This window comes from Salmo salar, chromosome ssa19, assembly GCF_905237065.1.
Source record: "Salmo salar chromosome ssa19, Ssal_v3.1, whole genome shotgun sequence".
NCBI lineage: Eukaryota > Metazoa > Chordata > Actinopteri > Salmoniformes > Salmonidae > Salmo > Salmo salar.
The window spans coordinates 70,392,211-70,412,634 of record NC_059460.1 but is presented as its reverse complement, the minus strand read 5'-3'; the positions used below and the strand labels follow the sequence as shown (position 1 = coordinate 70,412,634).

At 42.8% G+C, this 20,424-nt stretch overlaps 1 protein-coding gene across 1 annotated transcript in view; it reads left to right on the top strand.

The window, feature by feature from the left end:
- qtrt2 (queuine tRNA-ribosyltransferase accessory subunit 2) overlaps nt 1–20,424 on the top strand; it is a 56,733-nt gene that overhangs the window by 11,142 nt on the left and 25,167 nt on the right. The window lies entirely within an intron of this gene.

Genomic DNA, 20,424 nt, shown 5'->3' with positions numbered 1-20,424 from the left:
AATAGTAAGTGTATGTTGTGTAGTAAGCTGTTAATAGCCCATGTGCCTCACCCTAATAATTTGGTCCCTTTTCCCATCATGACTTAGCCTACTGTTCTGACTTGGTGGTGCACATGTAGCATATAGCCTGTTTTAGAGAAATGTAATCATTGAATATTGTAAGAGCGTTCATTGTCTGCTTATATGCCCCCTTTATTTATCCCACGGTGCTGACTTGGTGTTCAGGGAGAATACTGTAAGAATGGCCAATGTTCGGAATTCTGCCGGTGTACATTTAAAAAGTGCTGAACAAATAGTTATATTGACTACATCTGTCCTAGATCACTCATTAATGTCGAAATTACGGATTGTCTCTTATCTGCTTGTCGTCCCTTATGCCATAGTTTTTACATCTCAATTGTCAGTAGAAACCACATTTATTTAAGCAAATCAGACATATCAGCTGTTTTAAAAGGCAGTAAATGAGGCTGAATTAACTGTTTCACTGCCAGACAAGGGTCCGCTGATAGCCACGTGTAGCAGTGGTAAGGTGTTGGGACTCTACTGTTGGGACAGCTTTATGTAGGCCCTAACAGTTTGAGCGCACAGTTTGTCACCGTTTTTAGTGCAATGAATGTATTGTTTACTGTTGACCAGTGTTGTGTAGTGGCTTTGCTGGCATCATGCATCTAAAAAAGAATTTGGGGGAGTTTGCCCCACCAACATTTTCATGCTAAAATCGCCACTGACCCTAATAAAGTTTAAACGTTTGTGAAGGTTTGGTATGGTGTGGCTATTATTAAGCTTTAGCTACTGCAGTTTGGACACACCTAGTCATTCAAGGGGTTTTCTTTATTTTCACTATTTTTTACATTGTAGAGTGATGGAGCACACCACACACTTTTTTGGTTACTACATGATTCCATATGTTATTTCTTGGTTTTGATGTCTTTACTATTATTCTAGAATGTAGAACATAGTTCAAATAAAGAAAAACCCTTGAATGAGTAGGTGTGTCCAAACCTTTGACTGGTAATGTATATCTGACATTCTCTAGTTACCTTTCATTCACAGGCGTCCATCTCAATAAACCTGGGCGTACCTCGAACTACCACCACTCTCGTTGTCTGAGAGTCAGAGAATGCATTCGGCATCATGGCTGCAAGGATGAGGATTCTTGATAGACACACAGACTCAGTTCTTTGTGTGCATTGTGAACCAGTAGAGTTTTAATCTTGTTCATAAAATGGAACCTGATTCTGGGACATCTCAGTGTGCAGTAATTTAGATGAGATTGAACTACACCACAAGTAGAAGAAAGCCTGTGAAGACTGTGGCACACTGCTCTTGATTACGTTGTCAACACGTGTTCAAATAGAATGCATTGAAACACCTTGTATTGAAACAAAGAAATGTCAACAGAGCTTTTTCAGCACACAAATATACCTTCAAAAGTGTCTGCTGAGAACAGACATGTAAACAATTGTCTATGGAATTAAATGTAACTGTCAGAGTAGTTACACATCTTTCTGAATATAAATATTTCTGAACATTTTTACATCATTTAGGAGACGCTCTTATCCAGAGCGACTTACAAGTTGGTGCATTCACCTTATGATATCTAGTGGAACAACCACTTTACAATAGTACATCTCTATTTTTTTTTTTTTTAATGGGGGGGGGGGTTAGAAGGATTACTTTATCCTATCCTAGGTATTCCTTAAAGAGGTGGGGTTTCAGGTGTCTACGGAAGGTGGTGATTGACTCCGCTGTCCTGGCGTCGTGAGGGAGCTTGTTCCACCATTGGGGTGCCAGAGCAGCGAACAGTTTTGACTGGGCTGAGCGGGAACTGTGCTTCCGCAGAGGTAGGGGGGCCAGCAGGCCAGAGGTGGATGAACGCAGTGCCCTTGTTTGGGTGTAGGGCCTGATCAGAGCCTGAAGGTACGGAGGTGCCATTCCCCGTTCCCCTCACAGTAGTGAACAATAGTACAGTCGTGGCCAAAAGCTTTGAGAATGACACAAATATAAATTTTCACAGTCTGCTGCCTCAGTTTGTATGATGGCAATTTGCATATACTCCAGAATGTTATGAAGAGTGATCAGATGAATTGTAATTAATTGCAAAGTCCCTCTTCGCCATGCAAATGAACTGAATCCCCAAAAAACATTTCCACTTGTACGTCCCTTCCGTCTTCAAGAGAGCGAGAGTTGCACCCCTTCTCAAAAAACCTACACTCGATACCCTCCGATGTCAACAACTACAGACCAGTATCCCTTCTTTCTTTTCTCTCCAAAACTCTTGAACGTGCCGTCCTTGGCCAGCTCTCCTGCTATCTCTCTCAGAATGACCTTATCGATCCAAATCAGTCAGGTTTCAAGGCTGGTCATTCAACTGAGACTGCTCTTCTCTGTGTCACGGAGGCTCTCCGCACTGCTAAAGCTAACTCTCTCTCCTCTGCTCTCATCCTTCTAGACCTATCTGCTGCCTTTGATACTGTGAACCATCAGATCCTCCTCTCCACCCTCTCCGAGTTGGGTATCTCCGGCGCGGCTCACTCTTGGATTGCGTCCTACCTGACAGGTCGCTCCTACCAGGTGGCGTGGCGAGAATCCGTCTCCGCACCACGTGCTCTCACCACTGGTGTCCCCCAGGGCTCAGTTCTAGGCCCTCTCCTATTCTCGCTATACACCAAGTCACTTGGCTCTGTCATATCCTCACATGGTCTCTCCTATCATTGCTACGCAGACGACACACAATTAATCTTCTCCTTTCCCCCTTCTGATAACCAGGTGGCGAATCGCATCTCTGCATGTCTGGCAGACATATCAGTGTGGATGACGGATCACCACCTCAAGCTGAACCTCGGCAAGACGGAGCTGCTCTTCCTCCCAGGGAAGGACTGCCCTTTCCATGATCTCACCATCACGGTGGACAACTCCATTGTGTCCTCCTTCCAAAGTGCTAAGAGCCTCGGCGTGACCCTGGACAACACCCTGTCGTTCTCCGCTAACATCAAGGCGGTGACCCGATCCTGTAGGTTCATGCTATACAACATTCGCAGAGTACGACCCTGCCTTACACAGGAAGCGGCGCAGGTCCTAATCCAGGCACTTGTCATCTCCCGTCTGGATTACTGCAACTCCCTGTTGGCGGGGCTCCCTGCCTGTGCCATTAAACCCCTACAACTCATCCAGAACGCCGCAGCCTGTCTGGTGTTCAACCTTCCCAAGTTCTCTCACGTCACCCCGCTCCTCCGCACACTCCACTGGCTTCCAGTTGAAGCTCGCATCTGCTACAAGACCATGGTGCTTGCCTACGGAGCTGTGAGGGGAACGGCACCTCCGTACCTTCAGGCTCTGATCAGGCCCTACACCCAAACAAGGGCACTGCATTCATCCACCTCTGGCCTGCTGGCCCCCCTACCTCTGCGGAAGCACAGTTCCCACTCAGCCCAGTCAAAACTGTTCGCTGCTCTGGCACCCCAATGGTGGAACAAGCTCCCTCACGACAGCGGAGTCAATCACCACCTTCCGTAGACACATGAAACCCCACCTCTTTAAGGAATACCTGGGATAGGATATAGTAATCCTTCTAATACCCCCCCCCCAAAAAGATATAGATGTACTATAGTAAAGTGGTTGTTCCACTGGACATCTTAAGGTGAATGCACCAATTTGTAAGTCGCTCTGGATAAGAGCGTTTGCTAAATGACGTAAATGTAAAAATTTCAGCCCTGCCACAAAAGAACCAGCTGACATCATGTCAGTGATTCTCTCGTTAACACAGGTGTGAGTGTTGACGAGGACAAGGCTGGAGATCACTCTGTCATGCTGATTGAGTTCGAATAACAGACCGCAAGCTTCAAAAGGAGGGTGGTGCTTGGAATCATTGTTCTTCCTCTGTCAACCATGATTACCTGCAAGGAAACACGTGCCGTCATCATTGCTTTGCACAAAAAGGGCTTCACAGGCAAGGATGTTGCTGCCAGTAAGATTGCACCTAAATCAACCATTTATCGGAACATCAAGAGCTTCAAGGAGAGCGGTTCAATTGTTGTGAAGGCTGCTTCAGGGCGCCCAAGAAAGTCCAGCAAGCACCAGGACCATGTCCTAAAGTTGATTCAGCTGCGGGATCGGGGCACCACCAGTACAGAGCTTGCTCAGGAATGGCAGCAGGCAGGTGTGAGTGCATCTGCACTCACAGTGAGGCGAAGACTTTTGGAGGATGGCCTGGTCTCAAGAAGGGCAGCAAAGAAGCCACTTCTCTCCAGGAAAAACATCAGGGACAGACTGATATTCTGCAAAAGGTACAGGGATTGGACTGCTGAGGACTGGGGTAAAGTCATTTTCTCTGATGAATCCCCTTTCCGATTGTTTGGGACATCCGGAAAAAAACTTGTCCGGAGAAGACAAGGTGAGCGCTACCATCAGTCCTGTGTCATGCCAACAGTAAAGCATCCTGAGACCATTCGTGTGTGGGGTTGCTTCTCAGCCAAGGGAGTGGGATCACTCACAATTTTGCCTAAGAACAAAGAATAAAGAATGGTACCAACACATCCTCCGAGAGCAACTTCTCCCAACCATCCAGGAACAGTTTGGTGACGAACAATGCCTTTTCCAGCATGATGGAGTACCTTGACATAAGGCAAAATTGATAACTAAGTGGCTCGGGGAACAAAACATTGATATTTTGGGTCCATGGCCAAGAAACTCCCCAGACCTTAATCCCATTGAGAACTTGTGGTCAATCCTCAAGAGGCGGGTGGACAAACAAAAACCCACAAATTCTGACAAACTCGAAGCATTGATTATGCAAGAATGGGCTGCCATCAGTCAGGATGTGGCCCAGAAGTTAATTGACAGCATGCCAGGGCGGATTGCAGAGGTCTTGAAAAAGAAGGGTCAACATTGCAAATATTGACTCTTTGCATCAACTTTATGCAATTGTCAATAAAATCCTGGCACTTATGAAATGCTTGTAATTATACTTCAGTATTCCATAGTAACATCTGACAAAAATATCTAAAGACACTGAAGCAGCAAACTTTGTGGAAATTAATATTTGTGTCATTCTCAAAACTTTTGGCCACGACTGTACAACAGTGTCTGCTATGAACAGACTTGTAAACAACAAAAGGGTCAAATATAAAGTGTTTAGTGTAGACAAATATTTATGAGCAATATAAATATTTCGGAACAATAGCAAAACTGTCTCATGAACAGACATGTCAATAACAAATAATAATAAAATAACAAGTGTCTATGGAATAAAATGAAAGTGTCTAGTGTCTGACTCCTGAGATGTCTGAACAACAACAGAACAAGTTGTTAATTTCACTGTGGGCTGAGTGCACAAACTCATGCAGCTGGTGATTGAATTCTTCCCGGCGTTTTGGCAAGAGTTCGTCCATGAAATCAGCTATTAGTGCCAGGACACTGTGGAGAGGAAATTAGGAGTGTGAGGAGCAGTGTACATGGTGAGGTGAGGAGGAAAAAAGACACCAGAAGAGAGGAAAGGGGATTAGAATAAAGTCTGAAATTATTTGTATTTATTTACCTCTGGGACAAGCTGGTGGCTCGGTGCATGACGTTTTCCAGATCCATTCACTGGTGTTTATGCCTTGAAAATAAAAAAAGTAGAGAGCTATTTAGTACACATATCCAAAACAGTAATGAACATCAAATGTCATTAATCAAGAATACAATAGACTATTTAATGTTCCAAACTTCGAGCAGAGCTGTGTACCTGGCCTAGCTACTCAACTCTGCTCAAACATTTGCAACATTTTGACTAGCCAGACCCACCAAACTTTGACTTTGGTGTTATCAATGTGGGAAGCTTCTGACTTTTTTTCCATGACAACATTTTGTTTGATCAAAAGTTGTAAAGATCTTTAGTTTAGTTAGTTGGTTTGCTTACCCTACACGAGTATGCTGCTAGACTAGCCGCTAGCCAGCCAAGTAAATAGCGCTAGATATTGTAAGAAAAACATGGCTACTCTTTTCGTTGACTACAATAGAAAATACAACATACCCCATCCTTTGGTGAAGACAGCATGTTGCTTTCTTCCCATGCTTCACGTGCCGAACAAGCCAGCAGCAACATTTCTGGTGTCATAAGCATCGTAATGATCGGACCAAACTGCAGCAGGGATGTGAATCATCTTCTTGCTTTATTAAAGAACTGAACAAAACCACGACAAACCACAGTCCTGTAAGGTACATAGACTATACATGGAACAACCACCCACAAACACAAGAGAAAATAAACCCACTTAAATATGCTCTCCAATTAGAAGCAACGACAACCAGCTGCTTCTAATTGGAGGTCGTTCCCAAAACTAACATAGAAATAGACAAACTAGAAAACCCACATAGAAATAGAATACATAGAACATAAACCAAAAACCCCGAAACACACTAAACAAACACACGCCTGCCACGCCCTGACCAAACTACAATAACAAATAACCCCTTTTACTGGTCAGGACGTGACATCTGGAGTAGCCTTTCCACTGCCATCTCCACTGCGGCCCGGCCTTGTAATATTCATATGTGTAAAAATACTGAATTGTAATTGGATGCATTTTACCGCCGTATCATACTGTGCTATGATTGGTTAAGACCACCAAGATGGTTAGATCATGGTCAGTTGATCATGGTATGAGACACGTGGACATGCCAGTTATAGCTAGCTAATAAAGAGCTACGTTAAGAAATATCCTGTAGTACGGCATTTTATTATTTTGTACAAAGCGTGCAAAACAAGACAGGCCTTGTTTATTTTATTTTCCTTGATGAACTTGTCGTGAACACCAGCCCCAAAAAAGTGGTTGGGTATGGACCCCAGCGTCTCAGCAATCTCCCTCCATGAAATGGCATTTATGTGCTGGTCTTTATATAATGCATGGCTAAAATTGTACTGTTTAAGGTACTTTTGTACCTACTCGGTCAATCGATGTTCGAAGATGTCGGTCTCCATGTTGAATCCACACTGAGTTTTGGGCTGAATTGACAGTGAAGCAGAAACTCGCGTCACCCCTACAGTTGACCAATCACTGACGAAGGGGCGTAGACTTCTGCTTATGAACTTTGGCTGGCCAAACAGCCGACAAAATGCTACCCGAACTCCAAAATGAACAAAAACGTCACACAATGTTGTCATAATATGTCCACGAACTGTACCGATTGAATGTGGCTCATTTGGCCAACATCCCTTGTTTATTGATGATGCTGGCTATGCCAGGTTGGATCTGAATGCATATTGATGTCCATTAAATTTCTCAAATGTCTGGTTAATTAAAATCTTCCCTGTCATGTTGTCCGACGCCAAATTTTCCTAAAGTAAACTCTGAAATTGCATATTGTTTTTATTAATATTTTAGATAATTCAAATGAAAATCTGTTGCCAATTGAATGGAAACCTAGCTATATACACCCTAAAGCAGTGGTTTTCAACTGGTTTTCCCCGGGGACCCAACTTTAACAATGACAATTGAGTCGCGACCCAATATTATGGACTGTTGATGATTACATTTTATAATGTTGTATTGCAGCTGCCTTCTTGGGCAGGTTTCACTTTCACTCTGTCTCAAATATGGTATTAAAGAAAGTCATTACACAGCCATATTAACTGAGAAAACATTTAATATCAATTCAAGAGAATAAGCCATTTAATTGGACGACCAGATCAGGAGTGGGGTGTAATACATTATCAGACTGAGAACATGACATCAAAACCAGTCCAATAATGTTAATGAACAGTAACACATACCAGTCCAATAATGTTAATGAACAGTAACACATACCAGTCCTTAATGTTAATGAAGAGTAATACATACCAGTTCAATAATGTTAATGAACAGTAACACATACCAGTCCTTAATGTTAATGAACAGTAACACATACCAGTGTTTAAAATAGAAAAAACAACAATCATTTGGAATTCTTAATCATCAATAATCATGTTAATAGTTTCACAACCTTGAAAAGTGTTTTTAAAGGTGTACATTTTTAACCAGTTCAATAAAATGTAATATGAATGTCAGAATTAATTAACCTGTTTATTTAGTGTGTGTGTGTGTGTGTGTCTGTGTGTATGTGGCCTATCAGTGGGAAAGCTGGGGGTGTTTCTTGAGCTTGATAAGTTTGAAGTTTGGTTGACAGGGCAACTCGAAGGTCATGCTGGCTGTCCAGTTTGTTTCTGCTTTTAGTTTTCAGCGCGGATATAGCAGAGAAGCCACTTTCACACAGATAGCTAGTTCTGAACGGTAGCTTGATACTGATTGCATGACAGACGAGAGCAAGATACTCTCCCATTTCCGGGAAGCGCATGCTCTGTCCGCGATCAAACGACAGCTCCAACAGCAGAGCCTTTTCGTTGCTTGGCAACGTGACGCTTCTCATCTCCACTTGAAAGGGGTCCGGTATCCAGTCTTCTTGTCTCCAGTTCTCCTCCGGGAAGTAGTCGCAAAACTTTCCCCGCAGCTTGACAGATGCTGTTTAACGGTTTTTTTCAGTTTGTCGCTGTGCGCTTTGTTGATCAGATTCTGAATCTCGAAATCAGCATTGGGAAACATGTCAAACCTCCCGTTAGAAACATGACTTGCCCAAACGGTGAGCTTCATATTGAAGGCATTCACTTTGTCCCTCTGTTCAAATCGATTGTGCCACCTCCATTGCATTGACACATTGAGAGTATTCAGATGATCAAAAATATCCACCAGGTAGACAACTTGCGTGAACCATTCATCACAATCGAAATGTTCGGGCAGAGATTACTTGTTTTCTGAAAGAAACGCAGCAATCTCCGCTCGAAGCTCATAAAAGTGACCCAACACTTTACCCCTGGAAAGCCAGCGGACCTCTGCATGATAAAGCACATGCTGGTGCTCCCTCCCCATATCCCTGCCGGAGGCCTGAAACATCTGCTTTTCGTGGAACTCTTTTTGATATAGTTGGCACACTTGATCACATCCTGGAGAGAGGCGTGGAGCTCAGGCACCATGTCCTTCACTGCCAATGCCTCCCTGTGTAGGAAGCTGGGGTTCCAGGTCGCGCTCGGTGCTCTCTCCAGGATCCGCTTTACTACCCCGGAGTGCTTTCCCGTCATGGCAGCTGCCCCGTCAGTGGTCACACCGACGCACCCATCCCAGGCCAGTCCCACGGAGCCCAGGAACATATCCACTGTATTAAAGACAGTGTCTGCATAGTTGGTGTCTGACATAGACCATTAGCATGGCATGGTTAGCCACATCCGTGGATTCATCAAGCTGCAGTGGGTAATGGCCATTTGCACTAATGCTCTCTGATGTCTGGCGCGTTATGTCCTCAGACATGTCCTGGATTCTCCTCCTCGTGGTGTCATTGGATAGGGGGATGGTTTTAAGTTTGTTGGCGGCTGACTCTCCCAAGATTTCAATGCACATATCAATCGCAGCAGGGAGTATGAGATTCTCTGCTGGTGTGGGCTTTTTTGCACTTAGCAATGCGCTGGGCCACAAGGTATGACGCGCGAAATGCCTTTCCATATACCATGCATACCTTGTTCAATTAATCGTGTGAGGACTCCTGATATTGACATTTCCGTTTTAAAAAGTCAGACGTTTTATCTTTGTGGCTTGGATGCTTGGTGCCCAGATGACGTTTCATTTTGGAGGGTTTCATGCTCTCATTAGCTAACAGCTCGTTGCATAGGACGCACTACAGTCTACTCACCCTGTCTGTCTTCTATATATGGGTGTGTTTGTAAATTCATCAGCTATTCTGCGCTCTGGCACACTCAGACGAGTGTGCGCTGAAATCTGAGTAGATAGCCAGAGCGAATTTACGAATGCACCGTATTTGATGAAGTCGGGGTCGTATTTTATCTTACTGACAGGGACCGGGTTGTCTGCCTTGTTGTTGACATTGGAAGCAGCAGTAGATGAGAGAGCTGCACGTTTTAAAAACTTGTCCATGATTTTACTCTGACAGCTAGCCTACATGAGTTAAATGACAGATAACTATCCACATGTGCAATAACTGCAGAACAAATCTGCATAGTTATCTGTCAATCAAGCTAGCTGTCTGAAGAAGATCTGTATTATCTGATTGGACGTGTCACATTTAAAACTAAACAGAGAACGTTATTGTATTGGTCGATGAGCGAGTGCAGCGCATACTGAGTCCGAATTTAACTAGACGTTTAACTAGAATTTAACTGCGGACACACTGCACGTGTAAAGTCAACAACAATAAGGGGTGCAGAGGTATCCTTTCAAAATAATGTTTGTTTTATTTTATTTTACTTGCACAAGTCCCGCGACCCCTTAAAATCCTCCAGTTGAGAATCACTGCCCTAAAGACTCTGGCAAGTGGCTAGTCCAGTGTCCCTTTGGTTATGCCTGCATCACCAGTAGCCCCAAACATCTAAAGAATAAGCTACCAGCCAAACAAGCTTGTAAGAATTGTACTTAAACTGCCTCCTCACACTCATCTGGTGGTTGAGCAATTTTTTGTCTCAATCTCTGTAATGTGTCTGTATCTATGTAATGTGTCTGTGTCTCTGTAATGTGTCTGTATCTATGTAATGTGTCTGTGTCTCTGTAATATGTCTGTATCTATGTAATGTGTCTGTGTCTCTGTAATGTGTCTGTATCTATGTAATGTGTCTGTGTCTCTGTAATGTGTCTGTATCTATGTAATGTGTCTGTGTCTCTGTAATGTGTCTGTATCTATGTAATGTGTCTGTGTCTCTGTAATGTGTCTGTGTCTCTGTAATGTGCCTGTATCTATGTAATGTGTCTGTATCTATGCAATGTGTCTGTATCTCTGTAATGTGTCTGTATCTATGTAATGTGTCTGTGTCTCTGTAATGTGTCTGTATCTATGTAATGTATCTGTATCTCTGTAATGTGTCTGTATCTATGTAATGTGTCTGTGTCTCTGTAATGTGTCTGTATCTATGTAATGTGTCTGTGTCTCTGTAATGTGTCTGTATCTATGTAATGTGTCTGTGTCTCTGTAATGTGTCTGTATCTATGTAATGTGTCTGTGTCTCTGTAATGTGTCTGTATCTATGTAATGTGTCTGTGTCTCTGTAATGTGTCTGTATCTATGTAATGTGTCTGTATCTCTGTAATGTGTCTGTATCTATGTAATGTGTCTGTGTCTCTGTAATGTGTCTGTGTCTCTGTAATGTGTCTGTATCTATGTAATGTGTCTGTATCTATGTAATGTGTCTGTGTCTCTGTAATGTGTCTGTATCTCTGTAATGTGTCTGTATCTATGTAATGTGTCTGTGTCTCTGTAATGTGTCTGTATCTATGTAATGTGTCTGTATCTCTGTAATGTGTCTGTATCTATGTAATGCGTCTGTGTCTCTGTAATGTGTCTGTATCTATGTAATGTGTCTGTGTCTCTGTAATGTGTCTGTATCTATGTAATGTGTCTGTGTCTCTGTAATGTGTCTGTATCTATGTAATGTGTCTGTGTCTCTGTAATGTGTCTGTATCTATGTAATGTGTCTGTGTCTCTGTAATGTGTCTGTATCTATGTAATGTGTCTGTGTCTCTGTAATGTGTCTGTATCTATGTAATGTGTCTGTGTCTCTGTAATGTGTCTGTATCTATGTAATGTGTCTGTGTCTCTGTAATGTGTCTGTATCTATGTAATGTGTCTGTGTCTCTGTAATGTGTCTGTATCTATGTAATGTGTCTGTGTCTCTGTAATGTGTCTGTATCTATGTAATGTGTCTGTATCTATGTAATGTGTCTGTGTCTCTGTAATGTGTCTGTATCTATGTAATGTGTCTGTGTCTCTGTAATGTGTCTGTATCTATGTAATGTGTCTGTGTCTCTGTAATGTGTCTGTATCTATGTAATGTGTCTGTGTCTCTGTAATGTGTCTGTATCTATGTAATGTGTCTGTGTCTCTGTAATGTGTCTGTATCTATGTAATGTGTCTGTATCTATGTAATGTGTCTGTGTCTCTGTAATGTGTCTGTATCTATGTAATTGTATATGTATTTATGTAAAACATAAGGACCACAATGGAAATAAGTCCCCAACTTTATTGTGCAATTAAAAAAAATATTTGTGTAAATATGTATTTTTTCTACTGAGAAATAAAAACAATCAATCCAAACTGTGCAGTGACCAATTGATGAATGGAAAGAAACATCTGTTACAAAACCCCAAAAAGTTGAATCATATTCAGAGATTGTCAAGCTAAGCCTTCGATACTGGGTTAGACTACAAGGTAGGGTGGGATGTATTTTCTGTTTGTCAAGATTCACATAGTCTATTTATGCTTTGTTTACTGGTTGTGTGGTGCATTGGCACAGAAACCTGTTGGTGGTCAATTCTTTGCATATATTTTATATAATTCTAAATATGGCATCAAAATATTGAACATCTGATTTCCCCCCAGTTGATCATTTCTGCAGCTGGCTCTGTAGCGTAATGAAACAGGCAGGGAGAGTGAGCTCATCTGTGGTGATCGGCGAACCATTCACTTTTGGCCTGTAGCCCTGCGTGGCATCGACTGTGCCACAAAGGCATGCTTAACTTAGGGATAGGCGTCCCGTCAACGGGACAGTTGTAAATCATGCAGCGCCGTGTGTCACGATCACATATTTTAGAGAAACAACAAATGTCGGTACATATAAGTGTCTTATATTGGCTGAAAGCTTAAATTCTCGTTAATATAACTGCTCTGTCCAATTTACAGTAGCTATTACTGCGGAAAAATGCCATGCTATTGTTTGAGGGGAGCTCCCAACAACAAAACACTTTTTTTCACCGCAATAGCTTTGATAAATTCACCTCTGAAGGTGAAATGTGTACTTACATTCTGAAATCTTGCTCTGATTTATCATACAAAGGGTCCCGGAGATAACATGAACTGTCGTTTTGTTAGGTAAAATCCTTTTTCATATCCTGAAAAGGTCCATATAGCATGCACGATCGATTTTGTATTTCCACTTGTTCAATTTGCAAAGAAAGGAATCTGTGAAAATCTCACCCTAAACGTTGTTTCAACCAGTCAAATCACGTTTGTATGTATTCCTCAGAGATCCTAGAAGGTAACAAGACTTCACTATATCATTAGGGGTGTAGTATATCCTATAGGACACCAAATGTGGTCAGAGAGCGACGCCTTCACGGCACGCCGATGACGCGGGCGGTCTTCACTTGATCGACTGTAACTTTGTCAAATAAGCACCAATCGGGTTCAAACAAAGCTAGCTAGATAGCCAATGAGCTGGGCTTTACGGGAGTATCAGGGGGGTAAGGGGGCTATCCCTAAGAAGTTTGTGGAAAAGTCGATATCTACGTTTATAAACACAGGTTTGCTACAGTTATTGTTATTTGTGCTCGTAAACATTTCTTTTGAGTTAATTCTATGAGGAGGGAGGGTGTTACATTTATTTTACAGTACAAGGAGAGGGTCATGTGAAATTATTTTAAACTTTTGGGAGGAGGGGTGCATTTTTTGAATGACACCTTGAGTTAGACCAGCTCCTCTCCCCCAATACATTTAGATCTGTCCGTAACTGTCCCTTGCTTCTCTGAGAATGCATAGGCAATAGCCTATTCTATTTAATTGAGACAACACACACATCTGATCTCCCACACCCAACTAGGAGAGGAGAGGTATGGCTAATTGTCACGTGTGCTCCGTCTCCGGCCTCTAGATCACCAGGCTGCTCGTTATGGCGCACACCTGTCACCATCGTTATGCATGTCAGCGCATTATGACACTCACCTGGACTTTTATTTCCTTCATCACATTCCCAGTGGGTCAGAAGTTTACATATACTCAATTAGTGTTTGGTAGCACTACCTTGAAATTGTTTAACGGTTCAAACGTTTCGGGTAGCCTTCCACAAGCTTCCCACAATAAGTTGGGTGAATTTTGGCCCATTCCTCCTGACAGAGCTGGTGTAACTGAGTCAGGTTTGTAGGCCTCCTTCCTCGCACACGCTTTTTCAGTTAAAATCAAATCAAATGTATTTATATAGCCCTTCTTACGTCAGCTGATATCTCAAAGTGCTGTACAGAAACCCAGCCTAAAACCCCAAACAGCAAGTAATGCAGGTGTAGAAGCACGGTGGCTAGGAAAAACTCCCTAGAAAGGCCAAAACCTAGTAAGAAACCTAGAGAGGAACCAGGCTATGAGGGGCGGCCAGTCCTCTTCTGGCTGTGCCGGGTGGAGATTATAACAGAACATGGCCAAGATGTTCAAATGTTCATAAATGACCAGCATGGTCAAATAATAATAATCACATTAGTTCTCGAGGGTGCAACAAGTCAGCACCTGAAGAGTAAATGTCAGTCGGCTTTTCATAGCCGATCATTGAGAGTATCTCTACCGCTCCTGCTGTCTCTAGAGAGTTGAAAACAGCAGGTCTGGGACAGGTAGCACGTCTGGTGAACAGATCAGGGTTCCATAGCCGCAGGCAGAACAGTTGAAACTGGAGCAGCAGCACGGCTAGGTGGACTGGGGACAGCAAGAAGTCATCATGCCAGGTAGTCCTGAGGCATGGTCCTAGGGCTCAGGTCCTCCGAGAGAGAGAAAGAAAGAAAGAGAGAAAGAGAGAATTAGAGAGAGCATACTTAAATTCACACAGGACACTGGATTAGACAGGAGAAATAATCCAGATATAACAGACTGACCCTAGACCCCGACAAATAAACTACTGCAACATAAATACTGGAGGCTGAGGACAGGAGGGGTCAGGAGACACTGTGGCCCCATCCAATGATACCCCCGGACAGCGCCAAACAGGCAGGATATAACCCCACCCACTTTGCCAAAGAACAGCCCCCACACCACTAGAGGGATATCTTCAACCACCAACTTACCATCCTGAGACAAGGCCGAGTATAGCCCACAATGATCTTCGCCACGGCACAACCCAAATGGGGGTGCCAACCCAGACAGGAAGACCACCTTCACAAGTGCAGTCTCAGTGCTATGATGGGGTCTAAAACCAGACTGAAGCGTTTCGTATACATTGTTTGTCTTTAGGAAAGCAGTGAGTTGCTGCGCAACAGCTTTATCAAATTTTTTGAGAGGAATGGAAGATTCGATATAGGCCGATAGTTTTTTATATTTTCTGGGTCAAGATTTGGCTTTTTCAAGAGAGGCTTTATTACTGCCGCTTTTAGTGAGTTTGGTACACATCCGGTGGATAGAGAGCCGTTTATTATGTTCAACATAGGAGGGACAAGCACAGGAAGCAGCTTTTTCAGTAGTTAGTTGGAATAGGGTCCAGTATGCAGCTTGAAGGTTTAGAGGCCATGATTATTTTCATCATTGTGTCAAGAGATATAGTACTAAAACACTTTAGTGTCTCCCTTGATCCTAGGTCCTGGCAGAGTTGTGCAGACTCAGGACAACGGAGCTTTGGAGGAATACGCAGATTTAAAGAGGAGTCTTTCTCATGATCATGATCTTTTCCTCAAAGAAGTTCTTGAATTTATTACTGCTGAAGTGAAAGCCATCCTCTCTTGGGGAATGCTGCTTTTTAGTTTTTTGTTCTGCCCAAAAATGTTCTATAGGTTTGAGGTCAGGGCTTTGTGATGGCCACTCCAATTCCTTGACTTTGTTGTCCTTAAGCCATTTTGCCACAACTTTGGAAGTATGCTTGAGGTCTTTATCCATTTGGAAGACCCATTTGCGACCAAGCTTTAACTTCCTGACTGATGTCTTGAGATGTTGCTTCAATATATCCACATCATTTATCTACCTCATAATGCCATCTATTTTGTGAAGTGCTTGCAAGCCTCCCCCTTTTTCCTCCAAACATAACGATGGTCATTATGGCCAAATAGTTATATGTTTGTTTCATCAGACCAGAGGACATTTCTCCAAAAAGTATGATCTTTGTTCCCATGTGCAGTTGCAAACCGTAGTCTGGCTTTTTTATGGCGGTTTTGGTACGGAGGCTCCTTCCTTGCTGAGCGACCTTTCTGGTTTGTTGATATAGGACTCGTTTTACTGTGGATATAGATACTTTTGTACCTGTTTCCTCCAGCATCTTCACAAGGTCCTTTGCTGTTGTTCTGGGATTGATTTGCACTTTTCGCACCAAAGTATGTTTATCTCTAGGAGACAGAACGCGTCTCCTTCCTGAGCGGTATGACGGCTGCATGGTCCCGTGGTGTTTATACTTGTGTACTATTGTTTGTACAGATGAACGTGGTACCTTCAGGCATTTGTTAATTGCTCCCAAGTATGAACCAGACTTGTGGAGGTCTACATTTTTTTTCTGAGGTCTTGGCTGATTTCTTTTAATTTTCCCATGATGTCAAGCAAAGAGGCACTGAGTTTGAAGGTAGGCCTTGAAATACATCCACAGGTACACCTCCATTTTCTGGAATTTTCCAAGCTGTTTAAAGGCACAGTGAACTTAGTGTATGTAAACTTTTGACCCACTGGAATTGTGATACAGTGAATTATAAGTGAAATAATCTGTCTGTAAACAATTGTTGGAAAAATTACTTGATTCATGCACAAAGTAGATGTCCTAACCGACTTGCCAAAACTATAGTTTATTAACAAGAAATGTTTGGAGTGGTTGAAAAACAAGTTTTAATGAGTCCAACCTAAGTGTATGTAAACTTCCGACTTCAACTGTATGTCACCCCCTCTGGTTCCTTTCCTAGGTGTCATTGTTTCTGTTCCTGTGTCTTGTCTTCCCGACTCTCATTGCACATCGTTACACTAATTAACTTGAAGCAGTAAGAATGATTTGCAGGTACAGACAAATAAATTGGTAATCAATTATTGTAAAGGAAAATGTGCAATGCTCACTCACCATGATTTGTGTGCATTTTGCCTTTTCCTTTTCAATGATTATACGTTTTGTTGATTGCACCTCAACTCACGTTGGTTGAGCGCCCTCCACTACTTTCCATTATTGATATTTAAATCCAATCTAAGTTTATTGGTTGCGTACACAGATTTGCAGGTGCAGCGAAATGCTTGTGTTTCTAGCTCCAACAGTGCAGTAATAATACCTAGCAATGACAAAATCCAAAAAGTAAAAATTAAGAAATGTTATAAAGAGCAATATATACACTGAGTGTACAATACCTTATGAACACCTGCTCTTTCCATGAGATACTGACCAGATGAAAGCTATGATCCCACATAAGATGTGTCTTTGAACAGGATATGGTCGTAGGTGCCAGGTGCACCAATTTTTGTCAAGAACTGCAACACTGCTGGGTTTTTCATGCTCAACAGTTTCCTGCGTGTATCAAGAATGGTCCACCACCCAAAGGACATCCATCCATTTGGCACAACTATGGGAAGCATTTGAGTCAACATGGGCCAGCATCCCTGTGGAACGCTTTGGACACCTTGCCATTCCCCGACAAGTTGAGGCTGTTCTGAGGGCAAAAGGGGGTGCAACTCAATATTAGGAAGGTGTTCTTAATGTTTTCTACACTTGGTGTATATACAAGATGTTGAAAGAGTTCTCCAATGACTCCAATGCTTCCCCCAGTTGTCAAAAAGTGGATCTCTACTTTAGGGCTCCCGAGTGGTGCAGCGGTCTGAGGAACTGCATCTTAGTGCTAGAGACGTCACTACAGACCCTGGTTTGATTCCAGGCTGTATCAACACTGGCCGTGATTGGAAGTCCCATAGGGCGGTGCACAATTGGCCCAGCGTCATCCGCGTTAGAGTTTGGCCTGGGTAGGTTGTCATTGTAATTAAGAATTTGTTCTTAACTGACTTGCCTAGTTAAATAAATAGAATAGCTCATTCCATCTCATCCCACAGATGCTCAATTCATTTGAGATCTGGTGACAGGGCAGGCCACTGCAGGAAGCTGAATTCACTGTCATGTTCATGGAACCATTTCTGGACAATCCTAGGCTTGTGGCATGGGGCATTATCCGGCTGAAAAAAATCTATTTGCAGATGGATACACTGCTGCCATGAAGGGATGCACCTGACTGGCAATGATGTTCAGATATCCTGTGGCATTCAAATGTTGCTCCACTTTTATCAAGGGACCCAGTATTTGCCATGAAAACACACCCCACACCATCACACCACCACCAGCCTGCAATGTTGACAAGCGGCATGATGGATGCATGTACTCATATGGTTTTCCTCCTATCAGCGTGAAACAGCAGGAACCAGGATTCATCAGACCAGGCAATGTGTTTTCAATTCTCCAGTGTCCAGTGTTTTTGTTCCTTAGTCCACTGCAACCACAGTTTCTTGTTTTTTGCTGCAAAAAATGGAAGGTCGTCGGCTGCCATACCCCATTCGTGTCAGGGTACGACAAGTTGTGCATTCTTTTTATGGGTCTTTTGGCACCAATGGTGTACTGGACGGTCAGTTGCTTTACACAACACGGGAAACTGTTGAGTGTGAAAAACCTAGCAGCATTGCAATTCTTGACACACTCAAAACTACTGCCATACCCTGTTCAAAGGCACTAAAATATTTTGTCTTGACCATTCACCCTCTGAATGGCACACATACACAATCCATGTCCCAAGGCTTTAAAATCCTTCTTTAACCTGTCTCCTCCCCTTCATCTACACTGATTGAAGTGGATTTAACAGGTCACATCAATAAGGGATCATAGCTTTCACATGGTTAGTCTGTCATGGAAAGAGCAGGTGTTCCTAATGTTTTGTACACTCCGAGCTTGCAAGTGTCTTCACTGACATTTTCGACGTCTCCCTGTCTAAGTCTGTAATACCAACATGTTTCAAGCAGACCACCATAGTCCCTGTGCCCAAGAACACTAAGGTAACCTGCCTAAATGACTACCTGACCCTGTGGTGCAAAGACAACAACCTCTTCCTGCCATCCAGGACCTCTATACCAGGCGGTGTCAGAGGAAGGCCCTAAAAATTGTCAAAGACTCCAGCCACCCTAGTCATAGACTGTTCTCTCTGCTACCGCATGGCAAGCGGTACCGGAGCACCAAGTCTAGGTCCAAGAGGCTTCTAAACAGCTTCTACCCCCAAGCCATAAGACTCCTGCACATCTAATCAAATGGCTACCAAGACTATTTGCAAGCCCCCCCCCCCCCACACTATCTATGCATAGTCACTTTAATAACTCTACCTACATGGTACATATTACCTCAATTACCCCCGCACGGTACCCCCACACATAGACTCTGTACCGGTACCCCCTGTATAGAGCCACGCTATTGTTATGTACTTTTTCTATTTAAATACTGTTATTCTTATCTCTTAACTGCATTGCTGGTTAAGGGCTTGTAAGTAAGCATTTCTTTGTAAGGTCTACACCTGTTGTATTCAGCGCATGTGACAAATACTGTTAGAGCCAAATAGCCAATTTGTATTTGTATACAATAACCAGAGCATTATTAGTTGAATTGTTATTGTGAAGCCGTTATTGCAGACGAATACCCCCCTTGCGGCCAGTGCGGTGGCTACGGGACAGGTTAGGACAGGTTATTTGAGGGAGGAAGTCGGGCCTAAGTGGAGTCTTGGTTAGATGGGGAGCGGTATAGTTTTTTGACCGCACTTGCTCGCACTTACTCACATTATATAGTGAATTTACTGCACACAATAGCCTTCATTTATTGCACTTATAAGTTATTAGAATTAGAGGAATTATAAGGAACATTTTCGTTTCCCCATCTTTTATATTAGAAAGTCTGTAAGTTTAAATTCTTGAACGAAGAAGCATCCTTTTGTTTGTAACTTGCAATCCGAAGTGGCACACTGCCATCATCTCTACGGACGTGCAGTAAAGCCTGCGGGGAGTGTGTGTCCGAATTAGCCCCTCTCTCGCCAGGGCAGTGGTCATATTTATTGGATGGAATCGAGAAAATATGCCACTACAAATACAATTTGATTTGATTTGAACACAACGTAACCACCCGATACAGACCACAACACACCTGTCCATGAATGCACAACAACACACAGTAGCCTCGCCTTTCAATACACATATAGTGTACATATCAAATTCAAACACGATAAAACATGTTTTCATCCTAAAAGTTGTCTGTCTGACTCACCCGCAACAAATGCAGACCTCTAGCTTAGTGTATATCCTATTATACATACAGTACTGAGTGACGATGCATTATTTAATGCAAATGCACGTTGGTAAATGTGTCTTTAGTTTCAAGCACACACTCATGTATGGAACATTGTATATGTTTTCTCACAGTTTAACTACAAAATGCTCAGGACATAAAGAGAAGAGTTACTGTGCTCCTGAATATTTATGAGGGGTAGAGGCAGAAGTGCGTTATTGAAAAGCACAACAATCCGCCTTAGACCGTTTCTAACTCTGAGTTCACATATACCGCTCAATTCTGATCTTTTTTCAAGTAATTGGTCAGTTAACCAATCCCATCAGATCTTATCACAACTTCACTTTTTCAACGTTGATCTGATTGGTCAAAAGATTGAAAGAAAGAACAGAATTGGGCTGCCTGTCTAA